A 6,285-nucleotide genomic window follows, 5' to 3' on the forward strand; every position below is an offset into this window, starting at 1 on the left:
CACATCCTACCATAACATTTTAGAACCTCAACAGCGTTGCCACATGTGTCTCACCAGGACAATACTGTTCAGCAGATTATGAGTTTTTCAGTGATTCATTGCAAGGCAACCCCTGTTTGGTTGAGTGTGTTTGCCTGCAATGGCTCTTAAAAAGCCTTTTGGCTACTCAGCCCTCACACAGCCATGTGTAAAATCACAACCCCCTCCAGGGGATATGTTTTTGCCAGGAGCCCATCCCAGTGCCTCACTGCAGAACTCAATTTAGACCATTTCCCCATTCAGTAGGAGAGTGGTCTATCCAGGGTTTCTCCTTTTAGAGTCAATGTTCTAACAGCTCCTACCCGGCTGCCCTTGGATCTGCCAGCCATCCCCTGACCTTCCCCCTCCCAGGTCTGGGCTACATCTGAGCTTCCACTAGTCCTACAGTTCCTTATATAGTCCCTCCTGGCCCCTGATTGGCTGGTTTCTTCCTAGCCACTCTAGCTGCCTGGAGGACTTCTCTATGGCCCTTCTGGCCTTAGGGCCTAGCCCTGTTCCAGCATAGCCTTCACAAACTCCATTGCAGGCCTTTTGGAAAAGCAGCCAACCCCAATTCACAAACGGCCAGGGACTGAGAATTCCCCACAGCTGCTGCTGAATTGCCCCAGTGCTTAATTCTCTCCCTTGGAAGTTCCTGTGGGTGATGAAAATTTGGATGTAAAAACAACAAAAATAATAAAGCGCTGTCAAACGTACACCAAAAATTCAGTTTTCTCCAAATGTTAGTTGTGCTGATGTATTCCCCAGATGTCTCTCAAGACCCCCAAAGGGGACTCATACCACTGGTGAGAAACACTGTTTTAGACCAACCCAGGTGTTGCCTTGTGTCTCTCTCTTCCTTCGCCTTTGGCACCTTAAGTTCCCTGAGAAACCAATCAAAGCCCTACCTCTGTGTGTTTATAACACGTCCGTGTTGTGCTGCACCCACCAGCTCTGTTTTACATCCATGCTCCAACTCCTGGGCAGAATCAATCAGTCGTTCGGGCGATATGGGGTAACCACAGGGAGCAACTTTGGGCCAGCTGTTCGGCCGGCCTCAGTGGACACTGATGGCTCCACTGAAGTCTATTTGAGGATGACTCAATTTCTGGTTCCACTCCAGAGCCACACAGTTTTCTCTTGGTCAAGAGCTGCCACTGGACTGTTCTTTGGGCGAGCCTTTTCATGGTTCATTGCACGTGGCTGGTGGAAGTGCTAAGAGACCCCGTCCAGCAGCCTGACCCTGGAGAACCGTCCGCCCCGGTCGCTAGGTCCTCATGAGCTTCTTCATACCCCCCAAGACCGGTCCAGTGGGGATGTAGTCAATCACGCCTGTCACAGTACTCACAACGTCCCTATTCAAGCCTCTGAGCATGTAAGGTCCCCACCCAGCTGTTTTGATGTGGTACTGGGCTTGCCCGTTCACACAGAAGACGTGGATCTCGTTCTCCTGCGAGCCGGACTCGAAGAGCAGCACCGTGAGCCCGCACTGGATGGTCATCTTGGCGTTCTCCTGGATGCACTGCGGCTCCTGGGCGAACTCGCTCAGTGCCCGGTCGAAACAGGCCTTGAGCTCCGGGGTCAGCCGCTTCCGGGACTCCAGACGCACCCGGACCTGGAGGAGCTGCTCCACACTCAGGGGCTGCGGCCTTGGGCCTTTCGACGCACACCCGCCCATGCTGCCAGCTCTCGACAATAGGAGACCTGTGTAGTTTGCAAAGGAAGGAAATCAGAGCTAGCTCCCTGGAGACCAGGGTTCATTTCCCATCCCTGGCCACTAGTGAGACGAGTTTTCCTCCGGTCTCAGCCAGTTCAGTTAGTCTATACAGCTGAAACACACTGATAACCAAGTCGACATCCTTGGGATAGAGACACTGCTTCTGAATTCTAGGTTCTTTTTCAGCTTTAATGAGCCTAGTGGTTAGAGCAGGGAGACAGGGCTCCTGGGTTTCATCCCTGGGCCTTTCTCTGATGGTATAAATGTCCCATTTTACAGGAGGAGGGATGCGGTGGGATACTCAAGTTCCAGCCCCTGTTTCAAATCAAGCAGGGCCTTTTTAAGTATTCGGGGGTGGGTGAGTCGTGGGTCCCCGAATTCTGTGCAGAAATCCCATGCTGGTCCGGAGCCAGCCTGCCAGTGGCTCTCTCTTCGAACTCAGCCCTTCCTGTAGATGGTTTCAGTTTCCTTTCTACTAACTTTTTTCCCCTTTCTGAATTCCCACACTGCCCTTCCCATGCTGTTGGGGTGGGGCATTGGGAGAGCTAGCAGGGAAGACCCCAAGAACGGTGTCTCTATCTAACGACCCAGGACTGGGTCATGGACCATCAGGCCTGCCTTAGGACCCCCGCTGCACTGGGAGCGGCTCGAGGTCAGCTCCTCCCGCCCCCGCCTTGACCCTCCCCCAAAGCCGGACGCCCCCTCCTATGCCCCAAAACTCTCTTCCTCATTCAACTGGACCCTCAGAAAAAAAGTTTGAAAACAGCTGCTCTACCAGATAGAGTTTCTTGCCTCTGACCCACCCTTCCACTAACTCAATAGTTCCCCAGTCTCCTTCCGAAGGTGGGACTAGAACCCAGGACTCCTGATTCTCCCTGCTTCCCTTCGAAAGCCGGGAATACAGCCCAGAAAGCCAAACCTTCATCACTGGCCGTACAAATAGCTAAGCAATCCCGCTATTGAAATACTCCACAAGTTCAGGTTGGAAGGCCGGCAGCCACAACGGTTACATAATCGGCCAAAAACAAAGATCCCCCCCAGACAAAACACCCCCCAGAGCAAACCCTCCGCAGCCTCTTACCGCGTCAGGGGACCCTCCTCTGCTCCACAGCCCAAAGACAACACATTCCCGGCTTACGCTAAGCCAGCAGCTCACCAAACCACCCCCACAGCCAACCACACCTTTTCTGATAGGAACGCTGCACCTTGGCCGGACAGGCAGCTGACTGGACAGGGAAGGAAGGGGAGGGAACCCAGGATACTTGTACGGAGTGTAAAGGTCTCCTCCCCGCAGATACAGACAGCTGTGTATCACATCGTTCCTAAGACGCTGCGGAGGGTTTACTCTGGGGGGTGTTTTGTCTGGGGGGATGTTTGTTTTTGGCCCATTATGTAACGGTTGTGGCTGCCGGCCTTCTGACCTGAACTGGTGGGGTATTTCAATAGAGGGATTGCTTAGCTATTTGTATGGCCATAGTGATGAAGGTTGGGATGTCTGGGCTGTATCCTTTGCTTTAGGAGGGACGGCGTGGGGGGGCGAGACCTAGTGGGTTGGAGGAGAGAGGGTACGTCTACACTACAGCGCTAGTTCGAACTAACTTAGTTCGAATTAGTTAATTCGAACTAAGCTAGTTCGAACTAACGCATCTAGAACTAAAAACTAGTTCGAACTAGCGTTTTGCTAGTTCGAACTAGTAAGTCCACATTGAGTGGACTCTGAACAGGGCTTAAGGATGGCCGGAAGCAGTGCCGGCAGGGCATAAAAGGAGGACTTAGAGCATGGAGATGCTGTCTCAGGCTAGCCGAGGGCTGCGCTTAAAGGGTCCCGACCCCCACCCCGGACACACAGTTCTAAGGGGTGCCCCGCTTGCAAAGAAGTTCTGGCTTGGAGTGCCCTGAGTGCCCACACTGGGCACATCACACCACTCGGCCATCAGCCCGGCTGCACTTGCCGCAGGCTGCCATCTGGGGAGAGGGGGCAATTGGGGGGCTGCAGGAGAGCTTCCACCCCCAGAAGCCCACAGAGCCAGCCCAGTCCTCCCCATCGGGGGCTCGTACCCCATTCCTCCCTCACCTCCTTCCACTTACCCTTCCCTAGCCCCCCTTCTTATTGATGTACAAAATAAAGATAACGTTTCTTCCAACATTGACTCTGTCTTTATTGAACAAAACTGGGGGAGACTGGGAAAAGGAGGTGGGAGAGGGGAAGAGAGAGGCTGGGAGAGGGGAGGGCAACTAACATGATCAGGGGTTGGGAACAGGTCCCAGATGAAGAAAGGCTACAGAGACTGGAACTGTTCAGCTTAGAAAAGAGGAGACGGAGAGGGGACAGGATAGAGGTCTCTAAAAGCAGGGGTTGGGTGGAGAGGGTGCATTCAGAAAAGTTCTTCCTGAGTTCCCATAAAGAAGGACTAGAGGACACCAAAGGAAAGGAATGGGTAGCAGGCTTGAAACTAGTAAGAGAAAGTTGTTCTTCTTGACAAAGCAAATAGTTAACCTGTGGAACTCCTTGCTGCAGGAGGCTGTGAAGGCTAGAACTAGAACAGAGTTTAAAGGGAAGTGAGATCAAGTCATGGAGGTTGGGGCCATGGAGTCCTATTAGCCAGAGGGTAGGAGTGGTGTCCCTGCCCAAAGTTTGTGGAAGGCTGGAGAGGGATGGCACGAGACAAATGGCTTGGTCATTGTCTTCGGTCCATCCCCTCCAGGGTCCCTAGGGTTGGCCGCTGTTGGCAGACAGGCTACTGGGCTAGATGGACCTTTGGTCTGACCCAGTACGGCCATTGTAAGCTCAGGGCTCAGTGTCGGGGGTCTCAGTGGACCCCCTTGATTTTCATGCACACCTGGTCCTGGGTGGCCAGGCTGGCAGCTCTCCTGCCCTAGACGGCCACTTTCCTGTGCCTAGTGCGGAGATCGTGGACGAGGTCCACGATGTCCGCACTAGCCCAGGAAGGTGCCCGCCTCTTGCGGTCCAGGGCAAGCTCCCGGGAGCCGCCAGCCTGGTCCCGGCAAGAGGGGGTGGGCTGGGGGGCATCGGGTGGGTGGCTCTGTGCTGTGCCAGGTGCAGGGTCTGCTAGCTGGGTGCTGGCAGGCTTGCACCTGGCACAGGCACCGTAGCCAGCCCGTGCCCCTTTAAGGGGTCCGGGGCTGGGAGGGGGGCATAGAGTTTCCCTGGTGTTGGCCAGAGTGGCCACCAGGGAAACCTGGGGAGGGCTAGCCTCCCACTAGTTCGAACTAAAGGGCTACACAGCCCTTAGTTCGAACTAGCTAGTTCGAACTAGGCGTTAGTCCTCGTAAAATGAGGTTTACCTAGTTCGAACTAAGCGCTCCGCTAGTTCGATTCAAATTCGAACTAGCGGAGCGCTAGTGTAGCACCTATTAAAGTTAGTTCGAACTAACGTCCGTTAGTTCGAACTAACTTTGTAGTGTAGACATACCCAGAGAGAGTCAGGCAGGACCCTGGAGAAGTTTTCCAACGCCGGCCCAAGAGAGACGGACACCCACCGCGCACGAGCAAACTCAGGCCGGAAAGGGGAGGAACGTTTCTAACTCCCACTAGGAGTTGTCGGGGGGCAAGCTTCCTTTCCAGAGAGCGCTGGGGTTGGCTTCTGAGGGGGGATCGGCCCCAGACCTCATTTCTGCTGTACGTCTCTCATTCCTAACACTCATGCTTCAGGGTCTCAGCTGCCCAGTGGCAGGGGTCAGGAAGGGACGGATTATCCCCCCCCTGCCACATGTATCCAGTTTTTTTCCCCTTCTCTCCTTCCTTTGAAGCATCAGGGATGGTCCTGGCTGGAGATGGGACATTGGACGGGGCTCTAAGGTGGCAAGGTCTTTCTCTCCAATGCTGGTTCTTACTCATTGGCTGAGGGGGTACAGGCGACCCCTGGGCGTCGCGCTGCCCCACGGCAGGGGGGTGAGGTGGGGCCAGGTGTGAGGGACCCCGAGGGGTTAGTCCCGCCAGACTGGCCTGGCAAGCGCCATAGGGAGGGAAAGCACCCGCAAGGCAGCAGCCCGGCTCAGAAGGGGCGGGCGGACCCGCTGGACCAGATGGCTCCTGCACCGACAATGCCCCCCGGGGTGGCAGCGAGGGGCAGGGCAGCCCACGGAGTTTTGTGGGGGTGAAGGCTCTGCTCCCAGGTCTCCTTGGGCAGGCCCCGGCCCACATCTTCATTGCTACAGGGGGCGCCCCCCACTTGCCCCTCTGTCTGATCCCCCCCCCTGCATCCTCCTGCCCCTCCGCACCCCTCCCCCACCGTCCCCTCCGCACCCCTCCCCCACGGGCCGCCAGCTCAGATGTGACACGCGGCTGTTCTCGCTCCCCACGCCCCAGGGTGCAACATCACCCCCTCCCCCGCCCCCCAGGCCCTGCTCTGCTGCTGCGAGACCCCGCCCCCTCCCTCCCATTGGCTGCTGGGGCGGGGCAGGCTCGCAGGAAGGGCGAGGCCGGAGCGGGCTTTTGGGAGCCGCAGGCAGCGTGGGAACCGGGCCAGGGCGTGGGAACCGCGGGGCCGGGCGCGTCTGGGGGCGTCTCTCCGCCGCCTGCCATCGCC

This window comes from Pelodiscus sinensis, unplaced genomic scaffold, assembly GCF_049634645.1.
Source record: "Pelodiscus sinensis isolate JC-2024 unplaced genomic scaffold, ASM4963464v1 ctg87, whole genome shotgun sequence".
Taxonomy (NCBI): domain Eukaryota; kingdom Metazoa; phylum Chordata; order Testudines; family Trionychidae; genus Pelodiscus; species Pelodiscus sinensis.